Below are 23,987 nucleotides of genomic sequence, written 5' to 3'. Positions count from 1 at the left end.
CTCTTCCATCCCTTGCTCTCTAAATCTCTCACACACATTCCCATCCCCCCTCTCTCCCTCTCCCACTCCCTCTCCCACCACCTACTCTCTCTCTCTCACTCTCTCTCTCACTCTCTCCCTCTCTACTCTCTCTCTCCCATCCCCTAATCTCTCTTTGTCACCCCTATTCTCTCTCACACACTCTCTCATGTCCTACATTCTCTCTTACACACACTCCCATCCCCTCTTTCTCTCCCTCTCCCTCTCCCACTCCTTATCCTATTGCCTACTCTTTCTCTCCCCTCTCCCATCCCCTACTCTCTCTCTCTCTCTCTCTCTCTCTCTCTCTCTCTCTCTCTCTCTCTTCACTCTCCCATCCTCCTCCTCTCTCTCTTACTCTCCCTCTCCCACTCTATCTCCCACTGCCTACTTTCTCGCTCTCCCATCCCCTACTCTCAATATGTCTTTCCCATCTCATACACTCTCTCTGCCACCCCTACTCTCTCTCTCACACACACTTCTCTCTCTCATCCCCTACTCTCTCTGCCCTCTCCCATCCCCTAATTTCTCTCTATTGCCCCTACTCTCTCTCACACTCTCACACTCTCTCCCATGCCCTACTCTCTCTCTCTCTCTCTCTCTCTCTCTCTCTCTCTCTCTCTCCCCCCCCCCACTGCCTACTCTCTCTCTGCCATCCCCTACTCTCAATCTCTCTCTCCCATCCCATACTCTCTCTACCACCCCTACTCTCTCTCACTTCCTCTCTCTCCCATCCCGTACTCTCTCTCTTTACCACCCCTACTCTCTCTCTCACTTCTTTTCCCTCCCATCTTGTACTCTCTCTTTTCCACCCCTACTCTTTCTCTCTCACTTCCTCTCTCTCCCATAACCTACTCTCTCTCCCCTCTCCCATCCCCTGCTTTCTCTCTCTCTCACACACACACACCAATCCTCTCTCTCTCTCTCTCTCTCTCTCTCTCTCTCTCTCTCTCTCTCTCTCTCTCTCTCTCACACACACACACACACACTTTGCCTCTCTCCTTCCCTCTCTATTCACTATTTAGGTGTCAATAGTGTGTGTGCATGAAAGTGCACATGCGCTATTAAGACTCAAATTTTTTAAAAAATTAAATAGTGTGTTTGCACTATAGTATGTACGTGCTATAGGGTGCACATGCTATTCAAAGCTTTGCATTCTACCAAGCCTAAGGCTTGGTTTTTCCTTGGGGATCTAGCCCAAAGGTTTGGAGTTTGTAAACTGGTTTGAGATGTGTTTTGTTGCAAACATACAAAAAATGATTGACTTTTCATGTGTACTCTCCTTCAAGTTTCCTCATGGTTGAGCATTGATACAATTAGGTTACATGACATTGTAGGTCTCTATGTTAGCTATATAATCATATAATTTATTTTTTATTTGAACTATTTCAAGCCTTTCATCTATAATTTCTTTTGAATGTATGTCCATTTTTTGTCAAAAACCATCATGTACTAATTGGGCTGAAGATTTTAGCTCATTCATCAAATTTTGCAACTACTTAGATTTTTAGAAAATAGATTCCATTCTACATACTTTGAAAAAAAGAAGTTTTAATTTTAGATTAGTTTTCAACCATTTGTAGGGGGGAGCACATATATTTCATATTTTTGGGATGTTTCTAATTTAAAAATTCATACTATATGTATATGTATATGTATATGTATATATATATGTATATGTATATATATCTATATGTGTATATATATATATATATGTATATGTATATATATATATATGTATATATATATGTATATATACATATGTATATATATGTATATATATGTATATACATATGTATATATACATATATATATATATATATGTATATATATGTATACATATATATATGTATATATACATATATATATGCATATATATACATATGTATATACATATATATACATATACATACATATACAAATATACATATACATATATATACATACACACACACACATGCACACACACACACACACACACACACACACACACACACACACACACATATAGAATTACCTAAAAAATCTAGGATAAACTTCATAGTGTTAGGTAATTTTTGACTAGAGCGATTACAAAAAAAAATTTTAAAGTTAAAATTTTAGGGGCACCACAGTTTGTATTGTGTTATGTTTTTTTTGGAATATATAGTACCACTTTCTGTGGCTCCCTTTTTTAAGGATCTAAAACTACAACATATGAAATATCAAGCTTGACATGAGTCAAGTAGATGAGTCTACAAGCCAACTAATGATACAACGTAGCATCAACCAATGGTGAAGAACAAGAAGCCTCAAGTTTCACCCCTGGTAGAAATATAGTCAATCCAAACTTGCAGTCAACCATGTTAAATCTGGAGAACATATAAAGAGAATACTTAGGCTAGCCAATAAATATACCAGAAGGTGACTGAGTGATCTCAATCCCTAAGAAGTAATGAAGAAGGCCTAAATTAGACATTAAGAATTTTTCATGAAGGGTAGTTATGGCTATTGTGATGTGAGATGAGTGACTCCCTATGATAAAAAAATCATCAACATAGAGGACAAGGAAGATGAGAGTATCATCCTTCTACAAGATGTAGATGTTCATATCAAAATGACACTACGTGAAGCCAATTGATAGAGGGAGGGAGTCCATCTTGACATACCAAGCTCATAGAGCTTGTTTTAAGGCCATAGAGGGACTTTCAAAGGTGAAAGAAAAGTGTAGGATCCTTAATGAACCCTTATGGTTTCTTGATATAGATCTTATCTTGATGGTCACCATGAAGAAATGCACCCTTCATATCCATTTGATGAACTTCCTAGCATTGGGATGTAGCAATTGAAAGGACAAGTTAGATATAATTCATCTTTACAATTCATGAAAAGGTCTCAGAGAAGTCAATTTTAGGGACCTAGGAGTATCCTTTGGCAACTAGGCGATCCTTATACTTATCAACTGACCCATCTATTACAAATTTTTTCTAATAGATCCACTTGCACCGAACAAGTCTTCTTCCCTTAGGAAGAGGGACTAAATCCCAAGTATAATTTCTCCCTAAGGAACTAAACTCTTCTTGCATATAAATATCCCACTCAAGAATGCCAGAATCTTCTCAAAATGTTTGTGGATCAAAAATTGTAGCAATAAGGAGATGTGGAGCTTTCTCAAATTGAGACTTTATTCTTCTCTCAACTAAAGGATCGCCAACCCATTCACGTAATAATTCTAATGTATTATGAGAGCAACATGGCCCAATATAAAGATCATGTGGAGAATCTAGATGAGAACGATTCTCTTAATGATGAATAGATGAATATGGGTGCCCATGATCATCATTTGATGTAGAAAAAGACTCCTTGTCTAGATCAATGGATCAAGAACTTCAGAAGAACACTCATCATTCAATCACAATGTCTCCATAGGAATGAATGATGGAGAAGTGATAGAAGAAGAAGTGGAGGTATCTTCCTCAAAGAGAACAATCCTATCAAGGAATTGAATTTAGCATTAACACCCCTTACACCAATTTTTAGGTGTGCTAATCTAATATGGGTCCTTTGTAAGGTTATGCCTTAAGCTGTCATTTTTTGTTTCCTTAATGTGCACCTAAAATTAGTGGTTCAATACATAGAGTATCACAAATTATCAATGTACAACTAATTTTTATCATACATTTATAAAAGAAAATCTCATTATTTATGTGTAAAATAAAATCCATCTATATACAACTACATCATCTAGTAGATTTTGTATGGTTGCACGTATCCATATTATAAGTTATTTTTGGCCCCTCTCAAGAAAACTAAAAATATTTTTGTGATAATGATATTTTAAACTCTACCCTACTATTGTATTTTCTCAAGCTCTTTCCCCTTTCTTTCACCCTCCTCTCTTTGTTTTGTTGGACTCACTAGTCTAATCTTCTCATGGTTATCTATGTTCTTGACTTCGTCATTCCTCTTCCCATATCTATTATTTTACTTAGACTTGTTCAGAAATTTTTCCTTCTCTTCTCTGTCATGCTATCTTTTTATAGTCCCTTCATTCTATTGTTTTGTTTCTTCCTTGGGATCCACCTTGTTAGTGCTATACCATTTATATTCATTCCTATAAAGGTGTGACTATAAGGAGATAAAACTTCCATGGAATATTCTTGTTGATAGAGTCTCCTCTTTCTCTTTTATTATTTCCTTATTTTTTGTTTATATTTTTTCCTTCATGATTCTATTATGAGTTATTTTGGCTCCTTTAAGCCTTCTTCTTTAAAGGTTTTAATCATTATACCTATTATATTGTGGTCTATATAATCATGTACAATTATAATGATAATATTATCAGGTTACAATATCATAGGTATATATATTCATATTTGCAGCTTCTTAAGTCATGAGTTTCTTTATGACTATTTTGATTTTACAGTGTTTTGATCTTAGCATAAAAGTCTAATATACAATTTTTCATCAACAAGACTTTAAATTGATTCAAAGGGTAGACTTATTGAATTATTAGTCTGTAAGTGTAAAATTCCATGCATTAAATAAATAATTAGAACTATGATTTAGTTATGAAGAATTTATGGATAAAGGATTATTGATTCTAAGAATACTAAATAGTGAATCCTATATGTCCATAATGCAATTTTTAGTAATTTAAAGTGCCAACAATGTGATCCTATCTGGTTTAGTAAGATTTACTTCTAAGAAAATTTTCATTATCCAAAGGGCTTGATATTGGTCAAAGAAATCACTAAACATAAAAATGCAAGTATTTACAAAAGTACAAGAAAGATTCCAAGATTCTTGCAATATTCAAGTATCTTCAAAGGAAAGGAAGAATTTTTCACATTTTATAATCACCTTATAAAATTCATATACAATATTATATTATTCAGATAACACTTCATCTTATATTGTAAGATATTTCTATCCTATACCCATGGACCTATAATATTGGTTCTACATTAAGCTTTATCACATTCAAAAGCTCCAAGAGGAGGATATACAAATTAGGTACATCTTCCTAGCTAAGGCCATTATCCTATCTTATGTCTTTGATGAACTTGTTTTCTTTATTAACTTCAATTTTCTTCTCTTTTGTATACTTCTTTAAACTCTCCAGCTCTTCTTTATTCAATAATATCTAAATAAGAATAAAAGTAGTGTGTATATAAAATATCTCCCCTATAAAGAGTCATAGCTTCTTCTTGAACTAGGATCATGAAGGCCTAGCTTTGGGAACTTTTGGAACTATAAAAACTTGAGATATGATGCAAAATATATTATTTTATAAATAAACATGACAAGAATCCTCCTTTAAAAAAAAAAAATGCTCGTTTGTCCACTTCCAAAAGAACAATAATATTTCAACAATAAGAAAAAATCAAAATGTACTCATTCTAATTCCAAATAGTTCAATAAAACAAACCATAATTTTATGCCAAGACATGTCAAGTCTTTTACTCCAAATTTAAGACTTCCTAAGAAAAATGAACCAAAATTTTCAAAGAAAAGACACTCAAAAGATTCAAAACAACCACGAACTAAATAATGCACATGAACCATATGAATAGATGAAATTAAAAATCCTAAATATCCTTTTGGAATTACCAAGATCTATCTAAAGTATACTTTCTTGGGTTCCCTGGGATAATGCAAAAATAAATAAAAAATTAGGTGTCACCTAGAGTTTGAACAATAATTCAATTCTTGCTTGATTAATCCACTTAAGAATATAATTTTACTTCTTCAACATATTATTTATTTTCTTATAAGAGGTCATATCAAGAAATATATTTCCACCATTCCATTTATCTACTTAAAAAATTGATCATAATAGAGAGTTTTTCTAGAAAAAAATAACCAAGTAGTTAAATAAAAATCAAGATGTATGTTTTCTTTTGAGTATAAGATAATTAAAATTTATCCCTGACATTGTCTAGTTCCCCAACTCATTGTGAACCAATAAATATGTTATAAGAAGAATATTTTTAGAATTCCATGCCTTAGATGCACAACATTCAATCAAATCCAAAGGTTTATCATTAAGGTAAATTCCCCACCAAATATACCTATAAGTGATGGCATATATTTGAGGGCCTCCCATAGATTCTTTATAATAGAGTAGATATCTCATCTAATTCTATATCCTTCACAAAGGGACAATTATATTAACTAGATACAATTGTGTGAAGAGGAATGCATTTCCACTATTTTCCCTACTTAATTCTAGATGTGATAATATAATTTCCGACCAATACCTTCCATGGTTCATTCCCATATATGATATTATATATCTATTTATAGATAAGAGAAACAATGTGAGCTTTTAGGTCTATAAGTCCCAAACCTCCCATGTTTTTTAAGTGTATAGCACTAATCTCGTTTGACACAGTATAATTATTATTCCCCATACCATCAGACCGAAGAAAATATCTCAAAATCATTTCTACCATATTAATTTGATCATTCTCATAAAGCCAAGAATATGGATAGTAAATAGCATGTGAAGGAAATGCCTTTTAAACTACTTAATCCATAAAAACCAATGTTAAAATATTAGTCTACCACTTGGTCTAATTTCTTTCAATTCTAGAATAAATCCATTGCCACAAGTTTTAATTGGAGGGTAGAATAGATAAATTTATACCAAGGTACCTAATAATGATTTTTGGTCTATTCAACATCAAACATTTTTCTTTCCTTTTCCCAAAATATTACTAAATAAATCCTTTATTTCTCTTACTCCCACTTTGCCTTCGGCCCCTATGCCTGGCTTAGATCCCTATCCTAAGCTTTAGCCTATAAGTCCCCCTTTCTTCTTAGCTTGACATCACTCTATGCCTCGTTTAGTAGGGCATGGGAATTTCTCTAGCTTCTTGAACCTTTCAGTGGGAAGGATAAGTCCTTTTCAATCTCAATTAAATCCACCTCCTCTTCTCTAGTTACTACAAAAGGCACATGATTGATTTTTCAACCTAGTGGGAGCTCTTTTGTAGTCAAGGTTTTGGGTTCTTCGGTAGGCAAGTATCCCCTCCAAAATCTAATAGCTCCTACATAGTTAAAGGGAGCACTATCCTTATCCCTAATGATATTGATGACTTTACGGGTGGGCTGACACTATCCTTGGTTGGATGGTTCCTACTCTTTCGACTGATTGTAAATTAACTTAGCAAATGGGTAGCATGTTCTTGGTCTCTTATATGTTGTGTTAAGATTAACACCTTCCTTTATGGTTTTTTTGTCTTCTCCTTTGTGGCTAAGGATGATTTGCTATTTTTTCTCATAAATGGACCTTTTTTTCTTGGGTGAGATAAAAAGAACATTCTTAATGTTTGTAAATGGAAAGCTAAATTGGACCCAACCATTTCTCTGGGTGCTTCTACTCTAATGTGGGTCAAGATTTTTGGGCTTCATCTAGAGTTTTGGAACTCTAAGATTTTTAGAGGTATAGTAGAAACATTTGGGTTCTTCTTTTTAATAGAAAAGCTCATCTAGATAAAATATGGATTTATTTTCCATAATTTGTGTTAGTGTCTCCATGAACATGATCATTCCTACATCTACTATGCTTGAATCAAAGCTAGGGTCCTATGTGGAACTATTGGTTTTTGAAAAAATAGATCTATTTTGTGTGAAATACAGACATTTTGGCCATGTAGAAAAATTGTGTGCTTCTTTTTCCCCTAGATCTAAAGGGGGATCCAAGGAATTCTCGAAGCTCCATGTTTTACCATTGACTACTCCTTTGGTTTTGGAGGTCCTTCTAATTAATCTAGACCCTACTCCTTAATAGGTCAAGAATGGATCTTTTACTGCTTTACCCCCTCCTCCTAAGGTTACCCCTCTTCTCACATGTGTTGTACAAAAATTATTGAATGAGTAGATGTTAGATCCCTCTATTCTTCCTCTTCAACCTCCTCAAAGTTGGATGAAGCTAATCCCCCCTTGGAGAAAAGTTTGTGCATTTTTGTGGTTCTACTTTGCCCTAAATCTCTTTTGGGGGATGACATTTTATTGATGATTACAGGTCCTTTGAGGTTTAATCTCCCAATTCTCTTTGGAATGCCAACTTTATTTCATACAATGACATTATCAAGGAATGTCAATGGATTAAGATTGACAAGAGAAACAAAAAAAATTATAAAATAGATGTTGTAAAAGGTAAACCAAGCATGCTAGCATGCAAGGAAACTAGAACCTTAACCAAGGGATATATGGTGAGAAACAAGGGGTCTCCTCTTGTTGAGGGTAGTCCTAAAGTAGAGGTCAGTGCCAAGTCTATAGGGATGATGCAAATTTAAGAGGTTGTTATTTTAGCACTATATTTTATTTTTATAATGGTTAGAATACTATCTTGAAATCTTAGGGATTTGAATAGTCACTAGAAGTATCATATTCTGAAGATTTCTCTTTGGGATCTTAAAGTGGACATTATTCTAATACATGAAACAAAAATGAGTAGAGATTATCTAGAAAGGGTAGTGAAGTTTGTATGGCCATATGCCTCTTGTTGAGATGTTGTTATGTACAATGCTTAATGACAAGAATCCTTTCAAACTCCTATCTTGAAAAGCTAATTTGGGATCAATCCAAGGTTCCATGCAATATTTCCACCTACTAAAATCCACTCAGTTGAAGATAAATGTGTTTTTTCACATGAAGGACTTTTTTGGTTTTTACCACTTTTGGATACGATTTTCAATCTACTTGATGATTCAAAACTAACCACAAAAGCGATAGGTTTTTGGTATTTTCTATTTTTGAATGAATGCAATCTAACAATGAAACTATATGAATTCCTAATTCAACCAAGGCTTAGTAAATAAAATAATAAAGATAAGGTAATGGGAGATGAAAGAAAATAGCATGAAAGAGAAATTCCTAATAGACATAAACCACGGCAACAACACGTCTGCAAGTTAAATCATTGAAAAGATTAGGTAGGAAACCAATGAAAGTAGGAGCAACACTTCCTAAAATATAATACTACAATCATCAATGGAAACTTAGTAAAAATGGGAAGATTCTTCGCTTATTATGGAATCGCAAGGCCACAAAAAGTGCATTCATGCGAGATAAGAAGATATGTAAGAACAATAGGGTGATCTCTTCTCCAATTTGATACATCAAGAAAATTCATAAAAATGAGGCAAACACCAAAAATAAAATATCACACAATCAAATCAACATGACAAAACTATTGGCTCCATTATTATCATGAACAAGAATTCACAAAAATAACACACTCTGACAAGAATAACTACACTCAAAATGAGAGCACCAATAGCATATATTATCACATCAAAATAATGCCCTCAAGTACATATTACATTCCTTAATTTATAAGAAACTGTCTCCTCAATTTGTGTTGAGAGTGAGAGACCCTTAATGCAAACATATGCTTCTAAACTAATAAAAAAATCTAATTATGTACAAACTAATGCTCTAAATGGTGCTTAGTAGGATTCCACCCTTGTGTATATCAAATAATGGGTGCATGAGCCTTTACATGTCTTAAAATAAAGAAAGTAGTTGTAGATAAGAAGGATGCTATAAGAGGATATAAGAGTCACTAGAAGCTCTAAAAATGGAAGCTCAACCTTCTCTAACCATTTGTAGGAGTTAAGCTGTCATCAGAATACATTTCTGGTGCATGGAAAATTGTAAATTTGGAACTGGTGGTTATGTGTCAATGTACCTCTAGAATAGTACACCTTTCACACATTGTGCACCTTAGTGGCAAGATCAAAAAAGTCCAAAAAATTTCCAACTATAAAAACTGAATTTCTAGCTTCTGGGTTTTCTTCCCCTTTATACTAGAGCTATGTGTAGATGTTTTCTCTTAAATTTCTCTATAATATCCACCACTTGGGAAGATTTTGGTAAATCCAATGCTTTACACTTCACTTTAACTATCTATTGGTTGTTACTAATCTCCATACACATATCCACAAAATCATCCAATTTAGTGTCTAACTCCAACAGTATAGTTTGTATCCTAAATAATTATCTGATATCTTCTTCTTATGAGGTATCCTTAAAGTTTTTTTGGAACTATTGAACAACTAATTATAATGGAATAGATTTGGTTCTCGACTCATCTTCAAAAATATCAAGGTAGGCATCATTGTAATACTTCTCAGCTTCAAAAAATTTCTCTTGTGTTTGATCTTTCAACTTTTGAATATCTTTGTGAAATCCTTCCATTACCTTATTCTCGGTAGCTATCTTTTAGATCCAATCTTCCACTTTGTCAATCTCATCCATTATATACACCTCTATGAGTGTATGATACCTTTGACCACCTATTTTTTGAAGCACTTGAAGGTTTTTTCACCAGGGATGTACCTCATCCATCAGCCCAAAATCTTGGTCCACTATGGATAATAGTTTATTCACATTTGTCCACCACTATCCTCAAAACTGTCATGCTATTTTTGATATGGGCCCAAAACTAAATCTAACTATACAGTCTACTTATCTCTCCTCTCAAATGTCATAGAAAGAGTGAATTATGGATTATCCAAATCAATGGGGCCGACAACTTCATACAAATAGCCTCTCAAAAGCTCATTTTGCTACCTTAGTTTCACCAACTCTAACTCATATCTATCTACTTGCCCAAAGACCTCCTTCACACCTATAATGATAAAAAAATTAGTAGTGTCTACCTTGAACTTTCCTAAGAGGAAATCCTTGATCTAGTAATCGCTAGGAGTCAAATCCTTGATTTTAGCATGTTAAGGAGGGATGGAAATATGTGCAAATAAGTCTTGATCTTGTTTCTTCATTATGAAGGCAAATGTTTGCACATCACCTGTAGGTGGCTTAGGCTTTTTGATGGCTTCCACTAGCTTATCCATACTCTCCTCTTCATTCAAGTTCAACTACCTCTTGTGTCAAACCACAACATCCCTCTTTAGCTAGGCTCGTGTAGTACCCATAGGAGACATGTATTTGGCTGAAGAGGGAATTTTGCTTGTAAGTCCTTTTCCCTTATCACTCTTTCTAGAGTCTTTTCCTTCTGAGAGAGATCTACATTTGGAGTTTTTGTATCTCTTTTATTCATAGTTCTTACCTCTATATCTTGAGAATTTTGTTGAGATTCTTCATGTATCTATCCCTCCTCTGATACTTCATCAATTGGCCTTTGTTCTGGCTCTTCTCCATGAACTTCTTGTCCTTTTTCTTTAGTGCTAGGAAGAAGAGGAGTGGTTGAACCTTTTTCTAAGAATAAAAAATCCCGAAATGGTGGGGGTGATGTACCTACAAACCCTTGTGATTGAGGTGGCATTTGGTTCCAATCCTTTCCTAAAGGTTGAATTGTAGGTGTATTTCATATCACCCACCATTTTAGTTCCCACGAGCATAAAATTGAAATCAAATATGCTGAAGACATCTATTTCTTATCCTTCCTACTCATCAATCCAACTTGCTCCTCATCTTCAGAAATAGTAACCCAAATAGGTTCCTTAGGAATGGACGGCAGTGTTATTGACAAGCTCCTTTTTCTTTCTTCTATTGTTGCCCTCGGTAAATGAGTCCTCTATCACAAGGGGAAATTATCTTCATCATCTACCTCAAAGATGGTTTTGGGGACTAAAGGAATAAGAATAACCTTCTTTTGTATACTTTTCCTTCTTTTGCTTCTCCCAATAGGTCCAACCCTAGTTTTCTTTGGAACTAAAGGAGAGGCTTCTTCCTCTTGAGCCAGTGATGTCACCTCAAGTGCTTCCTACTTTGGTTCCTTCTCCTATTCCTATTCATGTTAAGGTGAGGGTACTTGTGTAGTGTCTTGATCTTGAGTCACTTCTTCTTGAGGCTCTTCATTTTTAGATGCTTGAGTCACCTCTTCTTGAGGAGCTTTAGATTTAGGCTCAGTTTGTTTTGGAGAATATCTTTTCCACTTATTTTTTCCTTTATCATTTCTAAAGTATCCAACATCCCCATCATGTTGATATACCATCTCTAGCCTAGCTAGAGATTAGGTAGGGAATTTTGGCACTGTAACTTTTTCACCTTTACCCTTTACTAAGTACATTGTGGCTTGAAAGGTGGTAGTCTGTGGAACTAGGTCAAAGTTAAAAGGATTCTTTATCCAGTCCCTTGTCAACTAAATTATGTGCCTAGCGCTTTAGTTTATATCTACATTTTCATCCATGTTGATCTCTACATTCATAATACTTCTATCATATATCTTGTCTCTATTATACAAGGGATCCAAGACATCTTGAGTGTCTTGTTGAACAACCTTGATAGGACCTTTATCTTTAAGGTGATTCATGTCAAATATAGAGTCATCCTACAATAACCTCTTATTCAGATATCACAATCATCTATTGCATTCATCCAATGATCTTCAATGGCATCTTTGTATACAAACTGTTTCTATGCCAGATGTTGAACTCTGGCAATATTGTCAAAATAGGGATGAGGGGAGTTGTAATCTTCCAAGGGATATTGATCCCACTCTGAGTCAAAAGTCATGATATCCTACTTTTTCTTAATTCAAATGCACCTATAATAATAAGCCATACCGATGTCTTTTTATGTTGTTTTATCACTCTGTCATATGCAGATGTGAGTTGTCTTTCAATCTCCAATAAAATGAGCCTATCCGATGGATATCTTGGGAGTTTCTTTTGATTTACCATTGTACCAGCTACCCTTAGGTAAGTGAATGTTTTAAACTAGATGTAATAGGTATCAATTTTGGTAATCTTTGATGTTGCCTCTATTAACATCTTCTTTTCATAATCACCCTCTATGAATCAGATAATTACAAATATGTAAACCACATTCACTATTTAGAATTGTTTACTCTGATCTAAGAGCTTCTTCTTTATCAATTGGCATTTTAGTTGTTCTTATGATGTCTATGAAATGTACCATCCATATGTGAAGATGTTGAGTTGCTGGTGGACCCATGATTCTACTCAAAATCACAATAGCATAAGGGTAAAAGCACAGATCTGTGTCATTGTTTATGATACCAAAACCTATTTTGGTCAAATCTCATTTCTCTATCAAAACTCTTTTTTTTTTTCAAAAACTAAAAATACCCTTTTATAGATCTCAAATTCAATATCATCATTATATAAATTTTTGAGTTTTTGATTAGTTATAATATGTTATAATCTCAAAATATTATAAGTCAATATTTCAACATTTCAGAAGATGCTCCCTCAAAAAAGGAAAAAAAAAAAATAGTAAATCATATCAAAAAAATTTAAAAATTATATTTATCTCTAGAGGAGAGAATCTTCTTTATGAATATGTAGTTTTTTTCAAGAAGGTAATTTGATAGGGAAGTTTTGATAGGAGGAAAAAATTGTTGGATTCTAATAAGGTCAAACTTGAGTACTTATAAAAAGGAAAATATACATCAAAAATAATAATTATTATTTTTTTTCACTAGCTACACATGTCATCTATAAGATATTTTCAAATCAAAACAAAAAATGATGATTTGCATATACTTGTTTGACGGGAACTACACCCTATATTTTTTGAATTAAAAAAGGGATTTCAAAATAAAATAAAATGAATAAATTCTTACTCAAAAAAATTATAAAAATTATAGGCATAAAATTCATCCAATTCTACACATTTCATTAGTCTACATAATCTTCATATTTTAAACACAAATACCATTTGTTTTGTCATTAATGTTGAACTGTCACATTCTGATTTCCCATTTCTTTATAAAAGGTGACACAAGTTTTTTCTTTTACCCATAACCAATTTCATCCTTCATATACCCTCTATTCATATCAACCTTTCCTTCTCTACATCCTATTAGTGTTCTATCAATCAAAAATGATGATTGTATTATCTCCATGGCCTTCTTCTCATTCTCCCTATACCATCTTTCTACTTGATGATAGGTTATCTTCACATATTGATTAGCTCTAGGGAGATGGAAAAATTTCTCAATGTTCCTTGATCTTAGGTCCAAGACTATCTCTCTTATGACATTTTTAACAACTCTTTCCTCTTACGCATAGTTCTTAGCTAGAGTCATGATAAGCTCAAAGGATTGGACTATGTGGGATTTGATGTAGCATTATAAGTTCTAACACGATTAGGGACCTCTCTTTAGGCTTGTTTCAAAGTAAAAGAAATGTGTTCCATTCAATGTGCCCCAACTCAGTATCATTGATCTTTGAATGATTATCTTGAAAATGGGATTTTTTTGGTGCACCTTGAAACTTGAAAATAATGGGTTTTAGAGAAATATTTTCTACAAAAAAGGATGATGAGGAAGCCATTTTATTTACACAAAATAGAAAATCATTAGTCTAGAGAGGTGAAAATTAAACCCTAAACAAACCCTAACCACCAAAAAATCACACCCAAAACACCAATATAGTATAAAATTAGCTCAACCCTGCTTAAAAGCCTTAAAATGCAATTTAGTGAACATTTTGCACCTTAATAGGTGAATTAGGTGTGCTAAATAACCTTGAAAAGGTCATTTTTTGCATAGTTGTGAACCTTCGTAGGTGTGCACACTAATATGATGCACACATGTGTTTTTGGCTATGTACAATGGGAGACTTTGCTAATCTTCAAAAGTGTTAAGGGTGTGCACATGCCCACCTTGATGGGATGTGCATGTGTGCACCCTCGCTCGATCTTTGTGCTTTGGGGTAGAAAATGTAAGAAAATGCAGGTGTTGAAACAACTTCCTACACTAATCTCTTATGAAAAGTATTGTGTAAATTCCTATTAAATCCTTACAATTTTGGATTCAATATTATGTAAACAATAATATTGTAGTCAACCATGAATATAGAAAAAAAGATAGAGAAAGAAAATACATAAATAGAAAGATATTCTAGTGGGGAAAAACCTTTCGGTAAAATAACCCTACCCCTCAAAAACTTGCACAATGTATTATCTTCAACACAAAGGTTACAACACACTTGCAATGCAAGTTCTTTTAGGACATGAAAGACAAATCCAGTAGCAACCAACAATACATTTTTCACTCTCTCTTATCTGCAACCCTAAAAATGCTTATATCATGTGCTTTCCATTTTTAGGGCAACTTCCAAAGAATAGTCGTATTAGGGTTTTATGATTCTCTAGAAAAGTAGTAACCCAACAAAAAAATTGAGTCAATGCCCATAACACTGCACGCTAGATGGAGACTCAAGTGTATAGTACTCAATGATCAATTGCCACATGTCTTCATGTTTTCACCCATTATCAAATCTTCCAAAGATAGCTCTTACACGTCATAGGAATCTTTCATAACCATTTTAGTCATGATCTGCTTCCACACAATTCAAGATGCCAACACATGCAAGTGGAGTGACACATCAAGATGCCAACTAGAGATGTACACTCACGCTTAATTACATTATTTGTAAAAAATACATTTACAAAAAAAATAATAAGAAATGGAATTATCCCCTGTAGTCTAATAAATTTATAAAAAAAAGAATAGGAATTATTTGAGGTTGAGACACCTTATTCCTAATAGAAAATGGTGCGTAGATGCGCACCTTTACAAGGTGTGCATCAACACACCATTACATTAGTGTTCTTTTTAGCTTTTTTTAATTTGAAAGGTGTGCACATGTGCACCTTTACTTAGGTGTTTTAGTTTGTTTAGGTGATGCAAATAAAGGTGTGCATATGTGCATCTTAAATAGTTGTGCACATGTACACATTTATAATTCCTTAACTTATGTTTAGTTGTGCTCTTATATGTTGGCAGAGATTAGCACACATCTAAGGGTGCAAAGGTTCAGGATCAAGAAGTGCATGAAGAAGCATGAGGAGAGTGGAAGGAGGTCCTGGGTATTTATAGAACCAGGATCATGCACACCCTTTGGACGTGTGCACCTACACATGTGCATAGGTGTGCACCTCTAAAGGAAGGTGTAAGCACACTAGTTCATCCAGCATACTAGTGCACCTATGATAGGTTCCCATGCGCACTAGGTGTGCTAGTGGGCACCTTAACACAAAAATTACCCTTTATCTACAAATTTATCAATTCTGGCACTTGGGTGTTCCCAATTATAGAACAAAAATAGGATCCAGACTTCAAGTATATTTTAAAAAAAATTTTAGGCCCCAAACTAGGAGTTTGGGAGACAAAAAAAATTACTAGGGGGTCCCCATTTCTAGGAGAAATGAGGCATGCATTATGAAACTACAAAAAATAGCCCCAATAAAAGGGAAACAATGAAAAAGGCTTTGCTTCATCAATGAGCATTCTTCTAACATGTGTCAAGTAGTAACTAAATCCCAAACAATTCCAACATATTTCAAGTTGCTTCATAGTCGAAACATCAAAATCTCAAATCTTCAAGCTCAGTGTGTCCTTAATGTATTCATTTCCTTGAATGTATCTACTATAGTCGATCATGAGCTTCTAGAAACTTTGGATAAAAATATTTCATCCCACTAGTCCATTCATTAGGAATCCTCACAAAACATGTTTATCAATCACTTATCTAACCAAATGAGAGAATCTATTCTATGGGCTCTTTATGGGTTATCACTTTTACAATTAAGGTCCTGGGTAATCTTCTAAATTCTTCTTCATGTAGATCACATGTGTCCATTTGATTCTTCTAGGAAGCAATTTGTATAGATACCAGATAGCCATTTTGGATTGTATATCCCTATAGTCAAGTTACCTTTCTCAAACCATTTGGAATCTTTCATTATTAACACTACCCCTTTTTAATTTTCTTTTTGTACCCAAACCACACTTAGACTTTGTGATCTAGGCATTGGTGTCATTTCTTAGATTCTTTCTTTAGTTGATAACCTTTGCATTCCTCTTTTAAGAGCTTAATGGAAACTCTCATGCCAAATAGTGACCATAACAATTCCTTGAAAAAGACCTTTTTATTTGAATCAGTAGGATTTGGACTATCCCTTGCTGCCATAAACCTTGATTTGAAAACACCAAGATAGTCAATCTTTTAAATTTGAAAAGTGATGAGAACTATTGATTTGAAATTCTAATTTTAAGACTCAATGTCTTCTATTACTACAAGTAATATACATTCTTTAGTTGGTACAAGAAACACGATTATCCAAATGCTTTAACAAAGAAATACCTCTTCCCAAAAGTCAAAACCAAAAAAAAGTAGTTTATGAAATGTGTCAAGATGTAATATTGATTGCACCTAACCCTCGAACTGAAAAAAACTTTGAAAGAAAACACACAACCCAAATTAAAGACACAACTAAAAGCAAAACAACTTGCAAAAATATTTTATTTTTTTTTCACTTTTAGGTGTCAAAGTAATGTTTTAGGAACTGCCCATTGACTGGAAATGGAACCAATTCCTCTTGTAGGGAAATTAGCCTAAAATTATTTTCTCCCATAATTTTTTCAATTTAATAAGGGCCAATCCACAAGTGTTGAAACTTAGTGTGGTTTCCTAGCTTTTCTTTTACCTTGTCTAATAAAAGAACAAGATTAGATATTCTGAAAGACTTGATTGTGGCCCACTTGTCAAACCACCTTTTAATGATAGGATGATGTTTTTCCATATGCTCTAAATTAGTTGTTTGTTTCTCATCAATTTCCAAAAGTTCTATTAATCTGATCTGAACCCTATCAGTATCTTCAGCGTACCCACTCATGAAACTCAAAACATGAATCTTGAGGTTAAGTGGGAACAATGGCTCTTGTCTATAAATGAGAAGATATGGGGATGTTCCCAAAGCATTCTTGACCCTGATTTAGTCTGTCCACAATGCATATTTGAGTTGAGTATGCTAGTCTTTAGGATTTTCCTTCAATAAACCTCTTATCATTATGATCAAGTTCTTATTTGTAGATTCAGACACACCATTTCCTTGCAGATAGTAATTTAAAGAGAACTTGATTATAACTTGATTGTCCAATGCAAATTGGGTAAGGAATATTGATGTAAAAGTTGATCCATTATCACAAACTAGGAAGAATGGCATCCCAAATCTAGTAACAATATTTTCTTCCAAGAAATCTATAACCACCTTCACTATGCAATTTCCAAAGGTTTTAGCTTCTGTCCAGCATGTGCAATATTTTGTAGTTGTAAGAATGAACATATGTCCAATCGATGATGATGGGTTTACTAGACCAATAAAATCTAGCCCCCACTTTGCAAAAGGGCAGGCATACCTCAAACACAAGTTGTAATGGCATGACTAGATGTCTCTAGCTATTAACACTAGTTTGACAAATGTGGCAAGTACACACATGTTCAAAAATATCCTTGAAGATTGTAGACCAAAAATAACCTGATCTTAAAATCATATATGGGCTATAGCTTCTATTGATCCATGCCATGTGCCATACTTATTATGAAACTATTCCAAAACCTCTTATACTTCTTCCCATCCCAAACACTTTAGGTAGATTCCTTCATAGTTCCTTTTATACAGTTTCTTATTTTGTAGCATGTAAGATTCACACTTCATCCTGAGATCTCTGTAAATTTATTTTGTATTTAACATAGTAAAAAATATCCTAATACCAAACATTTTTTATTATAGCTTGATCAATATCAACTTGAGATACTATAATCTTCTTTTCTTGATCTTTTGTGCTAGTTACGTCATCAAATTTGAACTCATTCTCATTTTTTATCTCATTATCAACTATCATCTTGGTCAATCCTTGTCCTCTCACAAACTTTATTATTTGAATATCTAATTCAAATTTGTACAGTATCAACATCCATTTTCCTCATCTTTCACCCAATTCGTTTTGCATTACTAATTTCTTAACTACAAGATCGGGTAGAATTACATACACCTTGCTCCTTAGTATATAATGGTAGAATTTCTTGACCACCTTTATCAAATAAAAATATTGTTTGTCAAGATTAAAATAGTTCAACTCAAAATTCTTCATAGGATAACTCATGAAAGCAATGGGTCTTTCATTCTCTTTATCCTTCTTTTGGGTAAGAATCCCAACACATGAATGTTCTGAAGCAAAAGAGTATATTTTAAATGGAAACTCATAATCCGAACTAGCAAGTATTGGAGCTATGTAAATAGGTACTTTGATATCTTCAAATGGTTTCTTAATTTTAGGAACCCATTCAATTTCTGCTCCCTTCTTGAGAAAATCAATAAGGGGGCGTACTATCTCAGCAAATCCACTTATGAATTTTTGCACAAAATTTATCTTCCTAAATAAATGAGCTCTTTATGACTCTCTAGAGGTGACAACTTTAGTATGGCTTCAATTTTCTTAGAATCAATGGAGATTTTGGATTCAGAGATAATGTGACCTAAGAGCTTTCCTTTAGTAACTCCAAACAAACACTTCTTGGGATTAAGTGATATGTCATATTTCCAACACCTATTGAACACTTGTCTTAAATAAGAAATATGAATCATTTGATAATTTGCAAAGATAGTTAAGTCATCCATGTAGATTACTATACATTTGTTTATTAGCCCCTTGAAAGCTTTGTCCATGGCTCGTTGGAATGTGGCCCATACATTGATTAACCCAAAGGGCATTCTTTTGTAGGCAAAACTACCACATTTTGTTGTGAAAGCAGTCTTGAGTTTGTCTTCTTCATCAACCATCACTTGGTTGTATATAGAACATCCATCTAAGAAAGACATGATCTTGGATCCATTGACAATTTGTAATACTTAATCAATTGAAGGAAAAGGGTAGTTATCCCTTTGAAATTCTAGGTTTAAATTATAAAAAATCTACACAAAGGTGAATTACTCTGATCCTTTTCCTCACTAGTACCTAGTTATCCACCCATGTATCTAATGGAAAATGGGAAAGATGATCTTAACATCAAGCAATTTCTTGAATTCTTTCATTTTTAATGGTTCAATAATGGGATTAATAGGTCTCTTCCTTTGTCAAAAAGGTTTCGCATCTAGTTTCAATGGAATGTCACGTGTGATGATATCATGATCATAAATTTTGAGTTCTTCATTACTCCAAGCCATAACATCTTTTTATTCCGTAAGAAATTGGAGCATATCTTCCCTTTCTTGAGCGTTGCATGCCTTTCCAACCCTTACCATTTTAGGATCTTAATCAATACCCAAATTATATGCATCACATTCCTCAATCCCCTTTCCTTTGACCATTCACTTGCTAAATGTTAACTCATCACAATCAAATATGCATTCCAACTCAATCATTCCATTAGGAATAGTGTTATTTTTAAAATTCAAAATTTCATCTACATCTTCAAGTTCTTTATCCTCAGGTTTGTCATCTGGAGTGTCATCAATTTCTTGTCCCTTAAAATGGTCATTGCACATGATAAACTCAAGTATGTGTTGGTCATCCTAGAAAACTTGGAATTTCATAATGTTGTACAGGATAGATGGGGTAGCAACCAATTCTACTTAAAATATTTTCAATTTTGTTCTCTCGATCAGTTGTAATGCACTAGCTAAAATTGCCATGGCGTTTGCTACCATGTTTCTCCTTCTGGGGAAGGACTTTATGTTCAAATATTTGAATTCATCCATTAGATCCCATAATCTCTTTTAGTAAGCAAGTAATCTCCTATCATTGCAAGAATAAATTGATTTCAATTATTTAGTCACCAATTGGGAGTCTCCTTTGATTATGAGAGCTTTGACTCTCTTCTCTAATGTAAAGAGAAGTCCACAAATAAAGGCTTCACACTCTACAACATTATTATTACATCTAAACTTTAATTTATATGCTACATAAAAAGACCTACCTTTTGGGTTGATTAATTCAATACCTGCACTGGTTCCTGTAGACACCTAAATTTGATTACACTACTTTGGTAATCTAATTTAGCCATCTCTAAAGGCATCATTAATTAAATTCTTATTTAATTAATCCTTTTTCATCCCCTAGTTGATTAATTTAATTAATCATCTATAGTCCTAATTGATAAATCAAATAATCTATTATTTATCAATTAAATCCTTTTCTCCTATCTAATTCCAAAAATCCCCATTTATTAAATAAATCTATTTGATAAATGAAATCCTCAAATTCAAAGAACCCCTAACCTATCTCTAATCCTCCATTTAGCCTAATCCACCCCATCCACCCATACTAACCAAGCTTAGCCACTAACTCACCCACCCTCATTAATGCCATCCACTTGCACATCTCTAACATCCCTAATCTAATCCTAAACCCAAGCCTAATCCACCCCCTAATGTTGTCACATTCCTTAAACAAGTTTAAGACTTTCCTAATCCAAACCAAAGTCTCCCCTCAAAAAAACCCAACCACTAAGTCATGAGTGCTCTTACAAAACATAAAGACTCTTACAAGCCCACTCATGACTCTTACACCCATCTTCCACACTCTTCCCTCTCCCACACTCATTCCTCTTACATCCCTCTTACATACTCAACCCCACTCATCATGCCCTTAACCAACCCTTAACCCTACCCTCTCACACTCATCCTCCTTGTGACAAGTGTCACCTTCCCATTGGTGCTAAACAAGCACAATCCATGTGCTCCCCTTTGAGTGCATCTTAGCCCTCCTTAAGCCTTCATCCATCCTTGCATCTAAGCCCTCCATCCCTCTACCCCTTAGCCTATAAATTGAATCCCATCCCAAGCCATTTCATCAACAATCTTTGAGCTAAAGTTACCATGCTATTTTGAGAACCAAAGCCATCAACCATACCCTTATAATGCCAAATTGAGAGCTCAAAAAGCTACCAATTTGCCATTACCCATCTCCATTGAAGCAACTTTTGAGCATCTTGAGCATGCATCCACAGCAAAAGGAAACATCTACAGAATCAAGAAAGCATGGAGTGTTTTCTCTAATGAGGTTTGCACTTCTTATTTTCTTTCTTAGTCTAAGCATATATGTGAATTTAGTTTTTGGTTTGTGAATGTTTACTTTATTTGTTAATGTTCTTTGCATACTGATTTTGGTTCTACAGTTCCTAATTTTCATTTAGAGTCATCAAACCTAAGTGTCCAGATTGGATCTTCTTTGGAATTTTTTGACTTATGGTTGTTTGTTCATAGATTTTCTTTTACTTGAACCTTAAAGGATTATTTCTTTGGGATCCATTGTAATCTCTTACGCAATGGACTTGATGATTTTCCATTGTTCATCTATGATATAGAGGGCATATGTTTCTTTTGTTGATCTTGAATTCCTCCAATCAATTCTATAATTTTGTCAACTTTAGGTTCAGGATGAATGACTACCGATGTCCAACCTTGGCCTTTTATGAAATGTCTACTTCTTTGGATCTTAATCATTCCTGGTGGAGGAGGAAAAAAACCTCCACCGTCTAAAGAGGAATCATTATATGATACATTAAGATCTTCTACCTCTTCTCCATCCTTCTCCATGACATCATATATGTATGTGGAACTTGGATTTTGAATGGGTACTTCTTTTGGAATGTGACTGCTCATTATTTCCATTATTTGAGTTAATACTCGAGCAACTTCTTCTTGGAAATGTGAACATTGGAACTCTAAATGACTAACTTTGTGCAATTTGCAAACTCTAGGAAGTTGCAAAACACTTGGGTTTGCTTGTTTGCCTAGGCATTGTATGTTGACCACCATCTTATCTATGAATTGCATCATGATCTCTTCTTTTGGGATTGGAATCATGGTCCTTCCATTTTGATCATCTAATGTTTTAGTTGAATTTGTATCAAAACCTACCACTCTGTAAGAGCCTAAAACAGATTGAAAAATGCCACCTCATTTTGCACATTGTATTTTATAATCATCATTTTCAATTTTGGCTATCAATCTGTTGAAAATAATTGATTAATTATGTATTATCTTTGATGTTACACAAAATGTCATACCATTTCCATTCATCTTATGCCAAGATCACTTGGGTGATGAAGATAGTTTCTTGTGTCTACTGAGAATTCTAGAGTTTTCAAAGCTTAGAAGACAATGTCTACCGAGTTCACTTGGTTGACAAAGAGAAGTTTGCAAAAGTTGAGTGTTCACCAAGCTCACCTAGTCAATAAAGAAAATTTTGGATGGAACCAATGTTAACCAAGTTCACTTAGCTACCAAAATAACTTTTTGAATATGTAGTGTTAATCGAGTTCACTTGGTTAACACAAGAATATTATTTTTGAGTTAGTGTCTTTCGAGAAGGGTCGACTAATGAAGGATTTTCTTATTTTGGAATACTTAGTTCAATTGATATTTCTATTGGTTCTAGCCGACTAAGGAGATGAATATTAATTAGTCTAAGTTGTATTCAATCTAACTTGACAATGTGTAAGATATAAATATACAATCATGTTCAGAATTGAATGTGTGGAACATAATTGAATGTTCAAAGATGCTTAAAAAGAAAATTAAAAGATAGAAGATTAAGTAGAATATCCTTGTCGAGCTACAAAGATAAATTTGATTAGGAAGGATCTAGTATAGAAGCCCAAATTGAGATTTGTAATCAAAAATTCTATTGCATTATAAATTAGGTTGTCTCATTGTTACTATCTAACCATTGCAGCAGTGATTTAAATCTCTTAACAAAGTTGGCTTAACAGCTATTTATAAATCCTCTAACAAGGTGGCATTTCTAGATTTAAGTGTCTAAAGACCTCTAACAAGGAAAATTCTCATAAGGTGATCAAATCCTCTAATAGGGTCACACCTAACAGTATATTTTGTAACCTTTAATAGGGTTGGCTCTTAATAGGGATCAGTTCTAAAGAGTGAAAATTAGTAACTAGTTGCATTTGGTGATTTTTTCCAAATTGGGTTGCCACATTAAATCTTGGTGTCACTTATGTTTATGCTATTTCTTTTATGTGTTTGAAATTAAGTCAAATAAGGCTAATCACATAAACTATATTAAGATTTGCATTTGTCGAGTCACAACATTTTCTAGTGTAAACCAAGTGCATGTGTATTTGTCAAGTAAAAACATAATATAGTTTAGTCAGAGCTTATGTTTTATTTGCATTGACATCTAAGGGATCTAGTATTTATTTTAGTGCAAACTAATTCACTCCTCCCCTCTCAGCTAG

The sequence above is a fragment of the Cupressus sempervirens genome, chromosome 8, assembly GCF_028749045.1.
Source record: "Cupressus sempervirens isolate cs-2001-9-10 chromosome 8, ASM2874904v1, whole genome shotgun sequence".
Taxonomy (NCBI): Eukaryota; Viridiplantae; Streptophyta; class Pinopsida; order Cupressales; family Cupressaceae; genus Cupressus; species Cupressus sempervirens.
The sequence above is the reverse complement of the archived record's forward strand: the minus strand, read 5'-3'. Positions refer to the sequence as shown.